At 36.1% G+C, this 23,090-nt stretch overlaps 1 protein-coding gene across 6 annotated transcripts in view; it reads right to left on the bottom strand.

The window, feature by feature from the left end:
- The window catches only part of DIAPH3 (diaphanous related formin 3), a 485,817-nt gene that overhangs the window by 341,295 nt on the left and 121,432 nt on the right, over nucleotides 1-23,090 (bottom strand). The gene's annotated exons all lie outside the window — the stretch shown is intronic.

Genomic DNA, 23,090 nt, shown 5'->3' with positions numbered 1-23,090 from the left:
GTGAGAAACCTATATACACTCAGCACTCCATACCAAGAGGTTCAACAAACTACAGATCAAAAACATTTGAAGAAAACAAAGTTTCTTAAGTTCCAAAAGGCAAAAGTTGAACTTGCCACATGGTAGCAACTATTTACATAGCATTTCTGTTGTATTTACAACTATTTGCCTAGCCTTTACATTGTTATTAGGTATTATAAGTCATCTAGAGATGATTTAAAGTATACAGCAGAATATACATAGGTAATATGCAAATATCACACTACTTTACGTGAGAGACTTGCGCATCCTTAGATTTTGGTACTGATCCCCCGCAGACCCCGAGGGATCACTGAACAATGTCATGGGCAATGAGAAGCCGCTACAGGGTTAGCATACATGGTAGGCAGAGTAATCCCACCCCCGCCCCCCAAAGATGGCCACGTCCTAACACCAGAACCTCAGAATATACCACCTTACATAGCAAAGGGGGAATTAAAAACGGAATTCGGGTTACTATCAGATGATTTTAAAATAGGGAGACTAGATTATCCAGACAGGCCAAATCTAATCACATAATCATTAAGGCTGAGACCCTTTCCCAGCTGGGTTAGAGGTGAAATGGAAGAAAGAAGAGACTCAAAGCATGGGATGGACTCAATCTGCCTTTACAGGCTGTAAAGATGGAGAAAGGGGAATATAAACCAAGGAATGTGGGTGGAATCTGAAAAGCTAAGACAACCCTAAACTGACAGCTAGCAAGGCAACAGGGATGCCAGTCTCATGACTGCAGGGAATTGAATTCTGCCAATAACCCAAATGACAGAGCAAACAGGGTTGAGTCTCCTCATTCTTAAACACAGTATATATCTCCATTTCTTTAGACCGTCTTTCATTTCCTTCATCATGATTTTGTAGTTTTCAGCATAAAAGTCCTGTACACAATTTGTTAGATTTACACCCGAGTATTTTTTTTTCTTTGAGCAGTGCTAAATAGTGTTGTTTTCCAAAAGTCATTGCTAGCATATAGAAATACAATCGATCATTTTGTTCAGGTAAAAAACATAATATAAATTTTACCCTCTGAATATTTAAGTATACAGTACACTACTGTCAACTGCATGCCCACTGTTGTACAACAGAGCTCTAAAACACGTCCTCAAGCAAAACACAATTGATTTTTGTTTATCTTGAATCCTGCAATCTTGCTGAACTCAGTGATTGGTTCTAGTTCAAAAAGTTCTTTGAACTTTTCTGTGTAAACAATCATGTTATCTGCAAATAGGGACAGTTTTATTTCTTCCTTTCTGATTCATATGTATTTTATTTCACTTGTGGTCTCATTGCTCTGGCTAGAATTTCTAGCACTGTGCTGAATACGAGTGGTAAGAGGCAACACCCCTGCTTTGTTCCCAGAGGGGGGAAAGCATTCAGTCCTTTGCCATTAAATACTATAGCAGCTGTAGGATTTTTGTAGATTCATGTTATCAAGTTAAAGTAACCCTCTGTATTAGTTTTCTAGGGTTGCTATAACAAAGTATCACACAGTGGGTGACTTAAAATAACAAACTTATCCTCATAGTTCTGGAGGCTGGAAGCTCAAAATTAAGCTGTCAGCAGAATCAGGCTCCCACTGAGGTTATGGATAGAATCCTGCCTTGCCTCCTCGTAGCTTCTGGTGGTAGCTGTTATAGAGGATTCCCACACCTCTGTCATCACGTTGTGCACTTTCGGTGTCTCTTTTCTTCTTACAAGGACACCAGTTATATCGGATTAAGAGTCCACTCTACTCCCTTAGGATCCCATCTTAATTACATCTGCAATAAAGTCAAATTTTAAGGTGCCAGTTAGGACTTAAACATACCTTTCTGGGGAACACAATCCAATCCATAAAATCTGTTCTTATTTTTCTGAGAGTTTTTTATCATGAAATAGGTGTTCAGTTTTGTCAAATGCTTTGCCTGCATCGACTGCTGTGATCACGTGACTGTTCTTCCCTAGCCTTGTCCATATAGTATATTACAATAAGGATTTTTAGGTCTATATTCATGATGGCCATTGTTCTATAAAGGTGGGAGTTTCGTGAGGGTTTTGTTTGTTTTTTTGGGGGGGTCTTGTTATTGTCTTTGGTTTCGCTATCTGTACAAACTTCATAAAATAAATTGCAAACTGTTTCTTGCTCTTATATTTTCTGGAAGAAACTATAGAATTGATATTATTTTTCTTCAAATGCTTGACAGAATTTTGTAGTGAAACCATCTGTACCTGATCTCTCGAGGAGTTTTAAATTAGTAATTCAATTTCCTTAAGAGAAGACTATTCAAATTTTCTATCTCATTTTGGGTACATTGTTGTACTTTGTGCTTTTCAAAGTATTGGTCTTTTTCATCTAAGTAGTCAAATTTTTGTGTTTACAGTTGCTTGTAGCATTCCTTTATTACCCTCTTGATGTAGGGTCTGTAGTGATATTCTCTGTTTCACTCCTGATATTGGTCATTTGTGTCTTCTCGTTTTTTTCCTCATCAATATTAATAAAGGCTTGTCAATTTTATTAATCTCTCCAAAGAACCAGCTCCTTGTTTCAGTGATTTACTCTATTGTTTTTCTGTTTCCAATGTAATTGATTACTGCTGTTTATTATTTCCCTCCTTCTACTTGCTTTGGGCTTATTGCTCTTTTTTTTTTTTAAGATTTTTTTTTTTTTTAGATTCTTAAGGTGATAATTAAAATTACTAATTTGAGCCTTTTAGTCTTTTCTAATGTATGTGTTTAGTGCTATAAATTTCCCTCTCGGTACTGCTTATATGTGTCTAACAAATTTTGAAATGTTGTATTATCATTTTTGTTAAGTTTGGCATGTTTTTTATTTCCTTTGAGACTTCTTTGACCCAAGGACTATATATTAAAGTGTGTTGTTTACTTTCCAAATGTTCGGAGATCTTCCTGTTATCTTTCCACTAGTGATTTCTAGTTTTGAGTCCATTTTGGTGAGAGAACACATTTGGTATAATTTCAATTCTTTTAAATTTGATGAGGTTTGCTCTGTAGCCCAGGATATGGTCTGTCTTGGTATATGTTCTGTGGCAATAAGAAAAGAATGTGTATTCTGCTATCATTGGATGGACTCTTCTATAAATATATACTTTTGCTTGATGGTGTCACTGAGTTTTTTATACCCTTATTGATTTTCTGTCCACATGTATCAATTGTTGACTGAGTTGTGAAGTCTCCAAATCTAATTGTGGATTTACCTATTGTTCCTTTCAGTTCTGTCATTTCTTTTCATGTGTTTTGCACATGTGTGATTTGACACATACACGTCTAGGATTGAGCTTTTGGTGGTTTGACTCTATATAGAATCAATCTTTTATTTCTTTACTCTGTGGTCTAAATTATAGTCAAATAGCCACTGCTTTCTTTTGATTAATATTTGTATATACATCTACTATTTTTTAACTTTCCATTTACCTATATCAATATATCTGAAGTAAATTTCTGACAGAAAATATATAGTGATATTTTTAACCCACTCTGCAAATCTCCTTTAATTAGCATATAACCATGTATACCTAATGTAATTATTGATATGTTAGGTCTACCATTTATTTTTTGGTTTTTGCTTGTTCATTTTATCTTCTTTTTCCTGTCTTCCCATGGTTTACTTGAACACATTTTAGAATTCCATTTTGACTTATCTAGTGTGTTTTTTATGTACATCTCTTTGTATGGCCTTTTTAGTGTTTGCTCTAGTTATTATGCCATAATATATCACAGTTTATTGGTGTTATCATTCCACAAGTTTGATTTTAAAGAAATTTTCTCTCCCGCTACAGATGAGAAGTGTCCCTCAAAATTCATATGTTGAAGCCCAAACCTACAATGTGACTATATTTGGAGATACAGCCTTTAAAGCTGTAATTAAGGTTAAATGAGGTCATAAAGGCAGGGCCCTAATCCAGTATAACTAGTGTCCTTATAAGAGGAGGAGACACCAGGGATGCAGAGGAAAGGCCAAGTGTGTACACAGTAAGAAAGAACCCATCAACAAGTCAAGAAAAGAGGCCTTTGAAGAAACCAACCCTGCTGACACCTTGATCTTAAGGCGTCAAGCTTCCAGAACTATGAGAAAATAAATTTCTGTTGTTTAAGCCAGTGGTCCCCAACTTTTTAGGCACCAGGAACTGATTTCGTGAAAAACCATTTTTCCACGGATGGCGGTGCGGGGGAGGGTTCAGGCGGTAGTGTGAGTGATGAGGAGCAATGAGGAGCAGCAGATGAAGGTTTGCTCACTCGCTGCCACTCACCTCCTGCTGTGCGGCCCAGTTCCTAACAGGCTGCAGAAGGGTACCAGTCCACAGGCCGGGGGTTGGGGAACCCTGGTTTAAGCCACGCAGCCTGTAGTAAGTATTTTATTATGACAGCCCTAGTAAACCTCCCTTTACTCTTCCCATTCATAGAATCATTGCTTTTTAAGTACTTTTTCTACATGGATTTAGAACTACATAAGATAGTGCTAAAGATTTTGCTTCCACTATCAAACATAATTTACAAAAATCAAGAGAAGGAAGGAAATTATACTGTATTTACCCTTATCTTTACTTACAGTATTCTTTTTTTTTCTTCCTAATAGTCCAAGGTTCCTTCTTTTATCTTTTCCTTTCTGTTTAGAAAATGTCCTTTAGTCATCCCTTTAGGCTAAGTTTGCTGGCTATAAATTCTCTTCATATTCTTTCATCTGAGCATGTCTTGATTTTCCCTTCATTCTTGAAGGACAGTTTCACATTATGTAAGATTCTGAGCTAACTGTTCTTTTCTTCATTTGAAAAATTTTACCACTTGCTTTTGGCCTTCCATAGTTTGATGAGAAATCCAATGTCATTCAAATTGCTTTTTCCCATAATTGTCATTTCTTGCTGCTTTCAAGATTTTTCTCTCTGCCCTTAGTTTTCAGAAGTTTCACTATGTTATGTCTTAGCATGAATTTCTTTGTGTTTATCCCATTTATAGTTCATTCAGTTTCTTGAATCTGTAGGTTGATGTCTTTTGCCAAATTTGGGAAGTATACAGCCATTATTTTTTCAAGTAATTTTTATTCTACTCTCTTTCTCAAATCCTGATAGGACACTGAAGACAAGAATGTTAGATCTTTGGTTATAGCACCATAGGGCCCTAAGGTTCTGTTCTTTTTTTTTTTTTCTTTCTTTCTTTTTTAATTTTCTATTGTTCAGATTAAGTAATTTTTAATTTTTATTATTCTACACTGCAGTTCACAAATTCTTTCCTCTCATGCCTACATTTTGCTATTGAGCTCCCTCCAGTAAAACTTTGTTTTTTAATTTCAGTTATTGTATTTTTCACTTCCACAATTTCCATTTGGATCTTTAAAGAAGACTAAAGTTTCTATTTCTTTGCTGAGACTTTCCATCTTTCTTTTGTTTCAGCATTTGCATAATTGCTCATTAGAATAGTTTTAGGATGGCTGCTTTAAAAATCCCTGTCAGATAATTCTAAGATCTATGTCATATCAGTGTCGTTATCTATTAATGATCTTTTTTCCATTCAGTTTGAGATCTTCCTGCTTCTTGGGATGACAGGTTTTTACATTGAATCCTGGAAATTTGGGGTACTAAGCTAGGAGACTTTGGACCTATTTAAACTTCTTATTATGAGCTGGCTTCTTGTGACACTGCTGCAGTAGAGGAGAGAGAGGCAGCACATCAGGACTGCCAGGTGGGAACAGAAGTCCAGGTTCCTCACCTGCCCTCCACTGACATCTGAGAGGAGAGGTTCCTTGTTACTGCTGGATGTTGTGGGAGTGTGGGCTCCCCACCTGGCCTCCATGGTACCTCCCCAGCAGGGAGAGATAGGACTGCCTCATTATGTTTACCACGGAACTTCCATTGGCACCAACAAGGGAGATGGGAGGAGGCTGATCTTGTTACCACTGGATTGTGGTGCCAGTTTTGACTCTATTTGGTGTCCTATGACACTACTGCAGTGAGGAGAGAGATGAGTTCCTCACTACTGCTGTTGGGGGTCTAAGTCCAGGCTCCCTCCTACGCTTTGATGGCAGGGGTAGGGATGGGGCAATATTTTTCTCCTGTGGTGTTTGGTAGGCATACATTGGTTATTGTCATAGTTCTCTGCCTCACTGGCTGCTGCCCCTTTCATGGTCCTTTGGCTCAAGAGTAGTAGTAGTCTTTTATTGGGATTTTTGTCTATGCTTATCCAAATCTGGGATAGAAAAGGCAAAAAAAAAAAAAAAAATCCAGAGAACTCACCACCGTGTTGTTCCTTTTGTCCCAAGTTTCCTAGCCTACGTGCCATTTTGTATTTATGTCATATACATGTCTTATTTTGTAAGTTGTGCTTAGTGGGAGGAATAGGTAAAAGAATATCTACTCCATCTTCTTAGAAACACAAGTCTGAAATATCTACAGTTAACATGTGAGAACAGGCAGAAACTCCCAACCAAGGCACCTGAGAAAAGTCAGTGAAGATGACATAATGAAGCTTAAGGAATACACCAGAAACTAACACAACATTGTAAATCAACTATACTTCAATTAAAAAAAATAATTATTTTTTAAAAAAACAAATAAGGAGAGACAAAACAGTAAGAGTCAAGGGTCAACTGCTGAAGTGCAGTCAAATAAAAACTGAAAAGAACCATTAAAAGCTGAATTCAAGACCAGCTTACAAATAACTCTGTAATAGTAAAATTCTGATTGCAGAAGAATTAAAAAAGAAAAAGGGTGGTAAGAATAGAGATAATAAACATAATAGGGGATAAAGATTTGATGGGAGAAATCTGAAGGAGAAACAAGAAGAGGCAAACAAACAATTAAAATAGGGTACAATAGGCATGAGGATAAACATAAGCAAAGGATGCTAAAGAAGCAGGTAAGATAAACACCCAACATGGCAGGGGCTAGAAAAAAATCCTCAAAGAAAATTGTACACCTCAAAGAAAATCATCTTGATATGGGACGATGCTGACAAGTTTAAAAAGCAGATATGGTAATATGGTATTTTCTACTTTTTTTCAAAAATATGTATTTTTATTCACATATAGGAAATGTGTCATATATGTGGAGCTATAAAACACATTCTTAATTATCTCCTACCTAATCAGCTTGCTCATTTACCTGCTGGTTTCCATCCCATGTGCAAAACACTGGCTAATATCCATGGCAAAATGAACACTCCAAGTGAGTATTCAACTCTCTCATACATCCACATGCTTCTGCTCCCACCAAGAATCAGTTAGATTTGTTTCCAAATCAATTTTTGCCAGTTGTACTTATTACTATAATTATATAATTTAAATTACATAAACAGACAACATATCATTGGGAAAAGAGTTGCTGTTTCTATGAAAACTAAGTCTAATGCTTTGGAAACATTTTTTAAAAGATGACATTTAAACAATGTTATAGAAGTAGATGTAGATGCAAGTATAAATTTATTGAGAGAGATCATCAAAAAGACTTTTTTTTAAAGAGTAAGAATTCTATACTCAGGTTTCTTTGTAGAGCCCTCGCATTCCCGTTCCACTGTGAAACACCAACACGAAGGCGCTAAGGCATCATGGCTGTGGTTTATGCAGACAACCTATGTCTCCTGCAAGCAAAGCTCTGGGTTCTACATCTAATGTCTACAGAAAAAAATGGATGTTTGTTTTAAATCCAAAAAATAAAAAAAAAAAAACCATTAAGACTATATGTGAACCATTTAGTTCATGACTCCCTGCTTTAACCAACTTCTTTCAAATAAACATGAATATAAGTAAACAAGAAGACTTACACACACATACACACTTCCACCCAAGAAGTTAGTGTCTTTCTAAGTAGGTGATTCTATTCATTTCTCCTTCATTTTGCTTTTGTGTATTGTTTATTTTCCTGTGATGAATTTATATTTTTTGTAGTAAGACAGTATTTTTTAATTACCAAAAATAATAATTTTACATGAATGCCTAGGGAAACATAAAGTTATTTTGCTAAAAATCCATGTAAGCAGCTTCTTGAAAGAGGAAAAAAATACATCACTGGTCACATGTGACAATGTAACAAATTTTAGACCTTAAACTTAGAAGGTCAGCTTTAATACGTATAATATCCAGATCCAATTTACATTCCTCTGACAGAGTAATATATCACCAATGCTGAATATAATTATAGCTTATTTTAAGCTTTCATTTTCACCTACTCTTAGCAAGGTGACTAAATACTTAAGATGAAGTGTTCTGGTGGAGAGTATAAAGCAATTAACATGCCCTGTAGGGCAAAACAAACATATACCCACATCCCATTCAGCAGTCCATCCACAAAAATGACACTAAATTATACAAGCGGACAGAGAATTCAGGAATTAAATAATGTTCTAATTGTAAAATCTACCAAACTTCAAAATACAACCATTAACGTATATTTTTGAGGAATTGGGTTTTTAAAAAACTTTGTATTTATACATTACTAATAAGAAAAAAAATATCAAATTATACACTTCGGATATATGCAGTTTATTGTATGTCAATTGTATCTCAATAAAAGTTCTTAAAGAAAAAAAAATTATGTATTTAAAACTATTTATTCCTCCCTCTAATACTAGATGAGATAAAGTAACAAACTGAGTAATCCATTCTCAAAGTTACATTTTAGCTACAACATATTCAAGGGGATAAATGTCTAGCGAAAGTACTCCAAATAAAATGAAAAGAAAACCACATGAACTGCAATGACTAAAAACAAAGCACCTTATACAAGAAACACGAGTTCTTTATCTTTAGATGAAAAAATAGTAAGAAAACTATAGATTTAAAATAATAGATACCACTATGTACTCTAATCAAAACTTTACTATTAAAAGAAACGTATAGCAGAAAATGAAATAGTTTAAACTAATAAATAGTTTAAATATTAGTAAGCAAATTTCTTAGTACCAAATGCATCCCTACTTTAGGAAAGAGTTAACTGAATTATTCATTTTAAATATAGACATTTGACAACTGACATATGGGGAAAAGAAAAATTGTCATCACATTTCATCATCTGTTTGCATCCTAAATTCTTACTACTACTGCCCAATACCAGTCCAATACATCAGATCAGTTCATAAACTTAATTATTAAGTCCATAATCCACCCTTGATTCTATCAAATTCATTTCTAGCTTTGCTCATAATGCTCCTCCTCCACAGAAGTGCCTCTTCGATAACAAACAAAACGATTTCATCTTTCAAGGGCCAATTCAAGTTTCCTCCTTGTTTGACCTCTCACTAATTCAAGTTGCTCCTTTTGCTCAAAGGGTTTCATTCCTGTGACCCCAGGTATTCCTCCAGTTACTGCCCATTTCTCTCCTTTCTTTTACAGCAGAAGGTCTCAAGTGATTTCACCACAAGTGGTATCAGTACACCTTCATCCATTCACTCCATCTCACTTCAATCTGGCTTCTGCCATGCAGACTCCATAAAACTGTTTTTCTCAAAGGTCACCAACAGCCCTCCCCTTGCTAATTCCCACAGTATAACCTTACCCCACCTCAGGAGCATTCTACGAGGCTTGCCACTTCGTTCTTTTGAAACACTCTTCCTCTCTTAGGTTCAGAAAACCAGCCTCTTGGGTTCTCTCCTCCCCATCAGCCAGAGCTCAGTCTTTTCCTGGCTTTCCTCCCTTTCTGGGCCATGTATCACTGCTGAGTTCCTCAGAGCCTCTGCTGGGAACTCTTCTCTACCTTGTTCTTGCTGAATGCACATGCACACACACACCCCAACCCTGGATCTCTGCCATTTTCAGAGCTCTATGTACAATCTGCACATAAACACCAGTACACATCCCCACTCCACATTTTTCCACTGAGCTGCAGACTCATATATCCAGCTCCTTGCTGATATCTCAAATTGTGAAACTCTTGGACATATCAAATTTAACATGTATAAAAGACATATTTGATTTTCTTCTCCAAAATACATGGAATCAATATTAATCATCTCGCTCTATCCCAGTGTGGATGAAGAATGTCACCTGCCATACCCAAAGGATGTTGCAGCTATCAGCCTCTGCAGCCACACCCAATAGTGCACCTTGAGAGGATTTAGGATGGAGAAAAGTATGATACTGGCCCTAGATAGTTAAGGTGCATATCAAAGGAACAATTTCAATAAGCCTAGATTCTTGCATCTTCCCACACACAGAAAACTGCTAAAATCATTAACTTGAGATGTCTGGTTTTCTTTAAAAGCAATAAGTTTTTAATGTTTCGACTACTGGAATATTTTTGCAAAAATTCCTATATATCCGGGCTCCTCCCTTACCTCTTGGGAACAGCCCCTCACAACTATCTGAGAGGCTATCTCCTGGGCTTAAGTCCTCCGTAAGTCTGCTGAATAAAACATAATTCTCAACTTTCAGGTTGTGCAATTTTTTTCAGTCAACACCAGGCAACAGCACTACCATCAACCTCTTTGCGCAAGTCAAAAATCTAGGTGTCATTCCTGACTCCTCCTTTTCATTCACAGCCTACATCCAATCCATCAACATGTCCTACAGTTTCTACTTCACTTTATCTGAAAACTCTACCCAACTCCTCGCCCATTACTACAACCTTTATCCAAGCCCCCTCATCCATCCTGTGGCTACTGCCACAGCCTCCCTTCTGCTCTCCCCATCCACTCTCTCCCATCTTGAAGCTACTCTCTCCACAGCAGCGGGAGTGATCTTTTTAAACAGGTAAGTTAGAATATGTCATTTCCTGTTTAAAACTTAAATAACCTCCCACTTACTTAGAATAAAAACCCTATTTCCCTACCATGACTTTACTACCCTCAAGACCTAGCCCCTGCCCACCTCTCTGATGGTCACACCCGCCTGCCACTATTTCTCCACCTCAGGGTCTCTGCTGCTCAAGAGATGCTCCAGGCCCGGCACCAATGCCTAAGCTTCTCTTATTTGGTTCCTTGTCTTTTTTGGTCTCCTAAAATTTGACCACCTCAGAAAGACTTTCTCTGATCAGCTTGCATCTAAAAGCTCTCTATGCTTTACTGTTGGTCCCTTATTTTTTCTTGCCTGAACTAATGATATCTTTTGTTTTCTTTATTTCTATTTTCTATGTCTCTCCCCAGTATGACTCTTGCTACTGTGGTACCTTACACAGGTAGATTAATATACCCTCTGCTGTACTCTAGTGGCATGTTAGTCATATCACATACTTAAGGACTTAATTAGCTAAGAGCCGGTGGTATCATGTATTCTTTAATGTTTGTTAGACATTTCTCTCCAAATGCAATCTTAGCAATGTGAGGACCAGGAGAAGCACCTCTTCTAGTTTTGTAACATGGAGGTCCATATAGACACTCAAATACCTGGCCTTCTATCCTGAAGAATAAGCAAGACACTTGCTTGCATGCATGTCACTTCATTTCATGCTTTAATTTCCCTAGTCTCTAGTTACTATTCAAGTTCATTTAGCCTGCATTCTGATCTGCTCTTCTGAGCCCCACATTATGACTCAACAACAATAGAACATGCTGTCCCCCTCCTCAGAAATTCACAGCATGATGGAGGGAGCACTGGGCATATACCCGGAGAAAACCATAGTGCCTGCAGTACGATAATTTTTACACTGAAAATATTTACCTTTAGCAAAGAAACCAAAGTATTCAGTAAATAACGTCATACTGATATGATATTGAACGCAGAAGGTTTACATTCTCTGAAAATGCAGACAATTATCACCAAAAAGAAGAAAGTTTCTTATAGTTTGACTTTATATCCATGAGAAATTGTTTAAGATTAATAGTGGTGGGCTTCCTAGGTGGCACAGTGGTTAAGAATCCGCCTGCCGATGCTGGGGACACGGGTTCAATCCCGGCTCCAGGAAGATCCCACATGCCGCGGAACAACTAAGCCCGTGTGCCACAACTATTGAGCCCGCACTTTAGAGACCGTGAGCCACAACTATGGAGCCCATGTGCCGCAACTACTGAAGCCCACGCACCTAGAGCCCATGCTCTGCAACAAGAGAAGCCACAGCAATGAGAAGCCCGTGCATCGCAATGAAGAGTAGTCCCAACTTGATGCAACTAGAGAAAGCCTGAGCGTAGCAACAAAGACCCAACACAGCCAATAAATAAATAAATAAATAATAAGATTAATAGTGGTATTTTTCCCAAATTGTTATGGCATTAAAATGATCTTTTGTTGTCTTTTAAAGACTAATCTAATCTTTTCAAAAAAATTAGTTTTCATTCATATATGTTTCCTTTTATGCCTGAATATCAAACCACTCTATTTTAATAGCAAAAATTTGAGACCCTACATTATATTGTAACTGACTTTATATTTGAATAGGATTTTTTAAATTAATCTTGGCTATTCAAACAGCAATTTATATTTTACTTTAAATAGACTGGGAGGCATTTTAAAATAGATTGGCAGCACTTTACAATTCTAGGACTTATCAGGTCAAGTATAAATTGAGCTACATAGCTCTTATTCACCATGTTCAGAAAATATATATTTCTCTGTTAAAAGCAATTATTCTATTTTCAATGTACTCTACTTTTATTGTTAACCTTGCATTCAAAGTCAAAGCTCTAAGATACAGGTAAAGTTAACTTTGAAACCAAATAATTATAATACATTTTAATATATCTATAAGTCAAAACCAAGCTACAGTATGAATGACACTACACAAAGGAGAAAGCCTCCCAATCAGTGGGGAACACTGAGCCTTATCGAGAGTCTCTCAGAAAAACGACACCATCTTTGGAGGGGCTGTGACTGCATTGGAAAGTAATGGCTTGCCCTTCAAAAATATCAAGTTAGTATTCACTTGAAAACATTAACAGCTATTTTCTTCCAGGGCATTTTTCATTAATATTTCATTCATTTAAAGCACTTTGGAAAGAACAGCAAAATGGCCTAAAATTAGAGGTAATTTTCAACAAATATTTCTTTAATAAGCTATACTGTCATAAAAGTTACAGACCCTGAACACTAATTTACGCATAAATAATGCAAGGCATAGCCTAAGATTATGGCAACATCTAAAGAGGTAACGAAGAATATTAACATCCTACCTTACACTTTGACTTCTTATTGGAAAACAACCTGGAAAAAATGCTTTTATGAGGTAAAAGTAAGTACATCTCTGAGGAAATTTCTGTTTAAAAAAACACACACTCCACTAATATTTTTAATCTACCAAAGGGGACGCTTCTATAACTTCTATGATGTGCCATATTGCCAATTCCTTCATCCTGACAACAGGTAGCCAAAGTGAAAGCCACCATGGACCATAGCTATAGCACTGCCTGTCAGACCAGCCTCACCTTTCCTATTTTTCATAGTCCATATGAAGCCCACTCCCTTAGCCTTATCCTGCCAAGACAGTAGTCCCTGCTGTAAACAGCCTCCCTTAGATCACTCTTTGATTCTCTTAATATGAATATCCACTCACCCTCATTTTAAAAAAATAACCTTTAACCTTTCAGACTTGCATTTCTTATGTATTCTCATAGTCTTGAACATAACTTTGAGAATATAATAATCATGCAATAAACATATCAAAGAAATATGTAGTTACTCAAAAGAACCAAGATATTTAAGCAGCGCTATCTAATAAAATATAATAGAAATGGTAAATATGGGCATCCAATATGGTAGCCACTAGCCACATGTGCCTCTTAAGCACTTGAAATGATGCGCTTTTTTCATTAAATGTTAATAAATTAAATTTAAATGGCCACAAGCGGCTAGTAGCTACTGTACTGAACAGCACAGGAAAGAAAACAGAGTCACCTGCATTACTTACCTTCCTGACATCATTACTGAAGAGAAAGAAATAAAAAGAAAGGAGAGGAAAAGGAGAGACAGGAAAACTACAACATAATACATTACCAAGGAAAACCTTTACTCCTCTTGCCCATTCAGAAATTATCACTGTGACTATCACTGTAAATCTATATAAACTGCTAATTTTTCTAAGGCTGATTTTTTAAAAAAAACCTCATATCTTAATTTAAAATTCCAAAACATCATAAGAATAAAAATAAACTGGAGCATATTATCAAAGAATATCATCCTCCGTCCCTCATTTCTACAAAGGGTAAGGACTTCTACTATGTTCCCCAAAAAGCAACACTGGGGGTTACTTCTGTTCACTCCTTCTACCTCTTTATTGGAATATCCCCCTAAAAAACTGATTCATCAAATTGGTGAAAGTGGAGAAAAAACAGAATGCTCTTACATGCACAGGGCCCTGGTCTGCAGTAACCTGTTCTACTTATGACAACATTGGTAAGTGATTCAGTGGGAAGAAGTAAGAAGTATATTTCACCCTCAAGTCCCAGTTTTGCTTTTCACTGTAGCTTTTCCAGCAGTACAGCTGATTTTGTTCTTTACCCTACTTCTGTATCTCCTTTTTTAATGTACTTCAGAATGCAAAAGCAAAAAAAGGGATAATTAGCATCACGATAAAACCCAGTATTTTGCATGTGTATGTGCCAAACAGGACAGCAACTGAATTACAGGAAACTGAATAAATGATAAAAGGTCTCTTTTTTGTGGGATTTAGGGGTGAGTCATAGAGAAAAAAGATCTTTGGGAAGTCAAGCAGAATAAAGATGCTGAAAAAGTGCTGAAGTAAATGCAGGACCTGAGACATGACTGTTTTTTTCACTTGACCAAGCTGACCATGTTTAAACACAGGTCGTTTTAAGAAATTCAGAGCAGGGTAACCCTTTGTATTCTTAGCAAGTTTTTGACCTGATTCAAAATATAATGAGGCACATTATATAAGCACTTTTCTTTACATTTTCTAATACTAAAAGAACCTAAATGTCCTATGAAACTAAAAAACTGGAAAAAACAAAAATTTAATATTCACTGAGCTATTATGTGTGTTAATAAATAATGCACTGGCACTCAGCCCATTTCTTCTCACTCCCCTTCCCAACTTCTATTCTGTTCTGTTCTTGTCTCACAGGGGCTGAAGGTGCAGACTGCAGCTCCCAGGCCTCATAATCAACCTCTCCTTGCTAGATCTGACCAGAGGGAAGGTGAAGAAGGGTGTTTCTCTCCCTCTCTCTCGGCCTTTGCAGTTTCTCTGCAACAGTTGCATCTTCCCCATGCATCCAGTTTCTGCCACTCAACACCAGGCTGCAAGCTTCTGGAGCACTGCCTTCTCCTTCTCTCCCTCCTGCATGAGGTGGAACAGCTTCCTGCACAGCTAATCTCCAGTACCTCACTACTCCCTATTTGACTTCTCAGGCTTTCCATCACTCATTCAAGCCAATTTCTGGCATTAACTTCTTTTTTAAAACAACATGTAGAGTGCTCTCTGGCTCCTGTCTTCCTGTTAGGACCCTTAAAACATATACAATACACACATATACATATATGTGCATTACAGTTTGATTCTGATTTCATCTCCAACTTCTTCCTAGGAAAGCATCTTTGGTAAGACCAAGGTAAGCAGCAGAAACTCGTTAAGAATTGTAATGTGGTATAATAAAGTTTTAAGAAGAGAAAGGTTTGACTTGTAGATGTTTTAGTTTGAATGCTCTAAAGAGCTTGCACCACCCTCACCCCATCACAATGTCACTAACAGAATCCACTGACCAAGAGGAGAGACTCTGCAAGCAGGGTAGAAGGTTGAAGGCCTGGGGGGATTGGTGGTGGTGATAAAGGAGGGACAGGAAGTCTTCCTCATTCAAGTAACACTCAATCTCTTCATCATATTCATTGTCCCTTCCCCCAACTATGGGATCCCCCAACTATGGGAGGGAGAGAGGATGTAGGAAACCCAGACTTTCACTGTGTTCACTCTCTCCATGAATTTCTCGAATATTTCTGAAGAATATTAACACACCCACAAATATCTAACATCAAAAAGATAAAAATATTGCTCACCCAAATAAAATCAGGAGTGTCAAATATTTGCCACATTAATAAGAGTACCAGCAAGATGGTAAGGCTGGTTCAAAAAGAATTGGGAAAACATCAAAAGATATATAGTGACTTAAATATCTGCAGGGCAATAAAACTGCAGCTTTTGAGGCTCATCTTTAAAAAATAAAAATTAAAAAAGAAGCAATAGTAAGGTTAAAAAAAACAAGTAAAATAACATAATACTAACACATTAAAAATTTAGGGCAAAGGCACACAACACACTATTAACAGTTCACAACTGAGCAGCAGGTTTGACAACCACATGACAAAAAGAATGAAGACTTCTTCTTTTCTGGTTATACCCTTTTCTGAGGTGACAAGAAAATACAGTCTCCTTAAAAGCAAAATTTAAAGAGAGAACTTTAGATAGGTAAGCCTGCCTCAAGCCTCATTTACTCTGAGGGGCACACATGAAGCCCTGGAAACCCTACATCTCCTTTGCGGTAGCTAAGCAGAGCAAATGGGACAAGAGTTAACAGCCTCAAGCCTACCATCAAGCCTGAGACACACCTGCAAAAAGCGAGGGTCTCAAAGGGCCACATATTCAGTAAGAAGGTGACCTAGAAATAAATCTGCCCAGTAAAGGGGTACATCAAGGCCAATTTCTTCTTATAATTCATAATCCAGCCACACACATGTATGTGGAGGAGGAAAAAAAACCCAAAAACCTCAAGCCAATCATTTTAGTTTACAGCAGCCCTAGATCATTATGCTCTTAGTAGTAGAAAAACATTAATTCATTCTAGCAAAATAACTTCAAAGTAAATCTCAAAGAAAAAAGTTTCAAGGAATAGGAGGTCACACTCTAAAATTACAAAACACACAAAGAAACAAGAAATGAGTAAAGATGAGAAAAAAAAAAAAAACAGCAACAATAACCAACACCAGGAGTAGGCCTAGGAAACCTTTATTTACTAGAATTATAGACATAGAGTATAAAATATTTAATATGGTTAGAGAAATAATAAACAGGAAAAAATAAGAAAGGAGCAAAAACTAAGGAGTTTTAAAATACCCAAAAACATTATAGGGATGAAATTATAATAAGGGAAATTTAAACACAATGTGTAAATTAAACAGCAGATTAGACAACAGTAAAGAAACAATTAAGAAGCCAGAAGATCTTATAAGGTATTTCAAGACTATAGTACAGAGACACAAATAGATGGAAACTTCAAAAAGGTTAGGACATAATGGTGTATGAATTAAGAGGGTCTAACACATACACAGTTGGGGGGCTCAATATTCAAAGAGTTAATGGCTGAAATTTTCAGAGAATTTATGAAACCATACCAATCACATTCAGGAAGTGAAAAGAAATCCTTAATAAAATAATTAAGAAAGAAACTCCACCTAGACATATAGAACAAACCATAGAACACCAAAACTAAAACATAATAAAAGCAGAGAGAAAAGGCAGATTACCTAGAAAAGAACGAGTTTTAGATAAAGATTCTGCTGCTCAAAAACAGCAATGTAAAAGAAGAAAAAATATCTTCAATGGACTAAGAAAAGATATCAAAAAACCTCAATTTCATGCCCTTAGGAAAACTACTCTTCAAAAGTAAAGGCAAATAAAGTCACTTTCAAGCAAATAAAAGAAAGATTTACCATGGAAGGACTCTCACTAGGGGAACATAATGATGTACTTGAAGCAAAAGTAAAATCAGAAAAAAAATGTACAAAAACCAAAAAAAGAATGATGAGTATGTGTGTGTAAACATATATACATAAATACATATTTGTAGTATATCTCAGTAATAATAGCTAGTTTATAATATGAAAAAAGAAAAAAGAAAAAATTAAAATATCACACAGCACTAACATACAAATCAAGAAAGGATGATTGGCTACATGCAGAAAAAGCTTTTGACAAAATTCAACACCCATTTATGATAAAAAACTCTCCAGAAGGTGGGCATAGAGGGAACCTACCTCAACACAAGAAAGGCCATATATGACAAACCCACAGTAAACATCATTCTCAATGCTGAAAAACTCTCTAAGATCAGGAACAAGACAAGGATGTCCACTCTCACCACTACTATTCAACATAGTTTTGCAAGTCCTTGCCACAGCAATCAGAGAAGAAAAAGAAATCAAAGCAATCCAAATTGGAAAAGAAGTAAAACTGTCACTGTTTGCAGATGAGTTGATACTATACACAGAAAATCCTAAAGATGCCACTGGTTTAAAACTACTTGAGCTAATCAATGAATTTGATAAAGTTGCAGGATACAAAATTAACACACAGAAATCTCTTGCATTTCTACACACTAACAATGAAAGATCAGAAAGAGAAATTAAGGAAACAATCCCATTCACCATTGCAACAAAAAGAATAAAATACCTAGGAATAAACCTCACCAAGGAGGTAAGATCTTTCCTCAAAAAACTATAAGACACTAATGAAAGAAATCAAAGATGACAAAAACAGATGGAGGGACATACTATGTTCTTGCATTGGAAGAATCAACATTGTGAAAATGACTATACTACCCAAAGCAATTTACAGATTCAATTTAATCTCCATCAAATTACCAATGGCATTTTTCACAGAACTAGAACAAAAATCCTAAAATTTGTATGGAGACACAAAAGACCCCGAATAACCAAAGCAATCTTGAGAAGGAAAGATGGAGTTGGTGGAATCAGGCTTCCTGACTTCAAACTATACTACAAGGCCACAGTGATCAAGACAGTATGGTACTGGCACAGAAACAGAAATACAGATCAAGGGAACAGGATAGAAAGCCCAGAGATAAACTATAGTCAACTAATCTTTGACAAAGGAGGCAAGGATATACAATGGAGAAAAGGCAGCCTCGTCCATAAGTGGTGCTGGGAAAACTGGACAACTACACGTAAAAGAATGAAATTAGAACACTCCCTAACACCTTACATAAAAATAAACTCAAAACGGATTAAAGACCTAAATGTAAGGTCAGACACTATAAAAATCCTAGAGGAAAACATAGGAAGAACACTCTTTGACGTAAATAACAGCAAGATCTTTTTTGATCCACCCCCTCGAGTAATGGAAATAAAAACAAAAATAAATAAGTGGGACCTAATGAAACTTCAAAGCTTCTGCACAGCAAAGGAAACTAGAAGCAAGATGAAAAGACAACCCTCAGACAAAGGATTAATCTCCAAAATATATAAACAGTTCATCCAGCTCAATACCAAAAAAACAAACAACCCAATCCAAAAACGGGCAGAAGACCTAAATAGGCATTTCTCCAAAGAAGACATACGGATGGCCAAGAGGCACATGAAAAGCTGCTCAACATCACTAATTATTACAGAAATGCAAACCAAAACTATAATGAGGTAGCACCTCACATTGGTTAGAATGGGCATCATCAGAAAATCTACAAACAGTAAATGCTGGAGAGGGTATGGAGAAAATGGAACGCTCTTGCACTCTTGGTGGGAATGTAAATTGATACAGCCACTATGGAGAACAGTATGGAGGTTCCTTGCAAAACTACAAGTAGAGTTTCCATATGACCCAGCAATCCCACTACTGGGCATATACCCAGAGAACACCATAATTCAAAAAGACACATGCACTCCAATGTTCATTGCAGCACTATTTACAGTAGCCAGGACATGGAAGCAACATAAATGTCCATCAACAGAGGAATGGATTAAAAAGATGTGGTACATATATACAGTGGAATATCACTCAGCTGTAAAAAGGAATGAAACTGGGACATTTGTAGAGACATGGATGGACCTAGAGACCGTCATCCAGAGTGAAGTGAGTCAGAAAGAGAAAAACAAATATTGTATATTAACACATATATGCGGAATCTAGAAAAATGGTACAAATCAACCAGTTTGCAAGGCAGAAACAGAGATACAGATGTAGAGAACAAACATATAGACATCAAGTGGGGAAAGCGGGGAGGGTTGGGGGGAAATCAATTGGGAGACTGGGATTGCCACATATACGTTACTAATAAGAAAAAAAATACCAAACTGTACACTCTAAATATATGCAGTTTAGTGTATGTTAACTGTATCTCAATAAAACTTCTTAAAATAAGAAAAAAAGAAAGCATGAGTGGCATTAATGTATTTTAGTTTCAGAAGAAGATATCGCTCTTTTGTGCCCCTTTTAAGTATACGCATGTAAAGTATCTTTTTTAAGTGTGTGCATGTTAAATTTCTCTTCTGTTTTAAGCTCAAAGAGAATGCCTTCCAAATTAGTAAAAGAGGAAAAATGAAGTGAGAAATTTAAAAATCTATCAAAAGAATTTCAGGGAGAAGAAGGAAGACTGAAAAGAATACAGAAAAGAATAAGCCACAGGTGAGCAGGAGGAGGAGGAAGAAGAACATGGAAAAAGCAGCATAAACTGAAAATTCAAATGAAATGTCATATAAATTCCAATATATTTCCACAATTGATATGAACTACCAAGTAAAGACAAAGATTATCAGGTGAGACTTTTTTTAAAAAAGCATTCCAATACTATTTACAATAGATGTTTCTAAAATATAAGGAAAAGGTATGAAAAATGATTGTGATAAAATGTGAGTAGCTGCACACAACAAAGATAAATATATGAAATACTGAGAGGAAAATGCAAGTCTTCAAAGAGTACATAGAAGATGATGCCATTTAAATAATGTTCAAAAAGATATAAAACCAAGCAATATATTAGCATTACATATATGATAAACTATAATGCAAAGAAAAAAATGATAAATCCAAAATTCAGGAAAGTGGTTACCATGGAATAGTGAAAGAAGGGGACGCTGAATTAAGGAAGGAGATATAGAAGCTTCAAAGGTATTGGCAATATTCTATATGTTAGCCTCCATTAGTAGCTGAGTGCGTACTTGTTTCACTGTTATAACAAACAGACTTTTTTATATGTTTAACATTTTATAAAAATAATTTTTATAGTAAGTCAAACTATTAGTAAGTTCAAATTTTTGGTCTTTGGGGTTGACACGGAGGAATACAGTCATTGCTTGCCACAAGCTTTTCTGTCTCTATCCTCACACATGCGGCACAAAACTTTGAGCAACTTCAAAGATAAGCTCTTCTACCAGCTTTGTGTTTTCAAGCCCAGAAATGCAGAAAAACTACATTCCAAACATGGCACTGATTAAATGGTATAATGACACACAGGCTGCTGACTTGCTTCGCAGTAAACATATATTTTACTGCAAAATTTTCTAAAGTGATTTTCTCGAAGTTACAGTTATTAACGTAATCAAATTCAGTTCCAAAACCTCCTTAGAAATCTTCTAACAAAATAACTCGTAAAATATTTCTTGTAAACTTCAAAATGCACATTAACCATGAGTAAAGGAAAATAATGCCTAAAATCACAAAACACAAAGATCTAAGAAGACTGGTATTTCTGAGACAGAAATGTTGTCCTTGACAGCCACATCAGACTGAGCAAATGAAAGACTTCCCAGGTGGCCCAGTGGTTAAAAATCCACCTGACAATGCAGGGGACATGGGTTCACTCCCTGGTCCAGAAGATTCCACATGCAGCAGAGCAACTAAGCCCGTGTGCCACAACTACTGAGCCCGTGTACCACAACTATTGAAGCCTGTACGCCTAGAGGCCATGCTCCGCAACAAGAGAAGCCACATCACTGAGAAGCCCACGCACCGCAAGACGAGTAGTCCCCGCCCTCCACAACTAGAGAAAGCCCACACACAGCAACATAAACCCAACACAGCCAAAAATATAAACAAATAAATGAACAAATAAATAAACAAATAAATTTATTTTTTTAAAAACTGAGCAAATGAAGATGCATTCTATAACCAACATGCTATATGCAAAGATGAGTATGGACTAAAACACTTAATATCAATTATAATATGTGTCTACATTTTTACGTTTCTACCTCCATGTATTTGAAAGCTCAAACATAATTGTTGACTGTGTTGAGATCCACTAAAAGTTATATTTGATAATTTGAAAAAGTTGTTTTTTTTCCTTGTGTTCCAAAAATAAAGCAACTATGTCTTTAAGCTCAAAACTGTCCCTAAGAATACTGAATAATCAATAAAACTTCAAACAGAAGAACTATGTGATCTTCAAATCAACTCTTCATAAAACAAAGCAAATAATTTGGTATTTAAAGCACTTGTTTTTTACATAATTCACTATCCAGACAGTCAAAAGACGATATGTCTCATAATTGTTAGGCGGAGTTTCAGAGGTTGATGAATGGCTCTAAAATATTGCATACCAGGGGTGGGGTGGTTGGGGGTGCTCCTACTTCTTCCTTGATTTTTGATTTAAATATAACCTGATCCCAAACCAGCACTGGAGAACAATCATTCATCAGTACACTTGCTTCTTTTTCAACTGTATTCACAGACATTAAAGAATTTAACTGATGTTCTCAATAATACTACAGATCTAATAATAACCTCAAATGCTTACAAAAAGTGAGAATTCCTTCTCTCTTGAAATTTAGTCACATAATGTACATAAAAAAGAAAATATGAAAAACTGACTTTACCAGTAGACACATCATAGCTAACTGCAAAGTCCAAAGATTTGATCAGAGAAGTAGCTTCAAGTTTTATATGTTCAGCTAAGTCGTTCCTCTACTTGGAGCACTGGGCACAGAAATATTCTTGAGTATCTCAATTTTCTATCTACATAAAGTGCCATGATTTCAGAAAAATTTATCCAATGACATGATCTTTTATTCTTTTTAATTAAAAAGACTACTTCATAGGAAACAGCAACACTTGTGAATTCCTGATAATATATTCTAGAACTGGCCACTCTTTGCGAAAAAATTCCAGAAATTTTTATTTTTGAAATAAGGTTCAAATGAAAGAAACATACAGCATTATTTGCCATGTATATGTATATACATATATACACTTTCTATATATTTATAGAGAGAGGGCTAGAATATATATATTTATGCAGAAATAAGCATTCATTTATTATACAATAAGAAATCAAAACTAATCTACCTTAGGCTCTTGCAGCTCGGAAATTCTGATTCTACGACTGCTCAGACATTTTATAACAACTCTTACTTAAAATTTTTCAAGAATACGCTGGACTAAGAAGTCTAAAAGTTGACATATCAGGATACCTATTGTAGTGTGGCTAGATGCAGGGCACCCAGTTAACTTTGGATTTCTGGAAAAACA

Source organism: Hippopotamus amphibius, chromosome 14 (assembly GCF_030028045.1).
Source record: "Hippopotamus amphibius kiboko isolate mHipAmp2 chromosome 14, mHipAmp2.hap2, whole genome shotgun sequence".
NCBI classification, from domain to species: domain Eukaryota; kingdom Metazoa; phylum Chordata; class Mammalia; order Artiodactyla; family Hippopotamidae; genus Hippopotamus; species Hippopotamus amphibius.
Note: the sequence above shows the minus strand (reverse complement) of the source record. Positions and strands in the feature narration are given on the sequence as shown.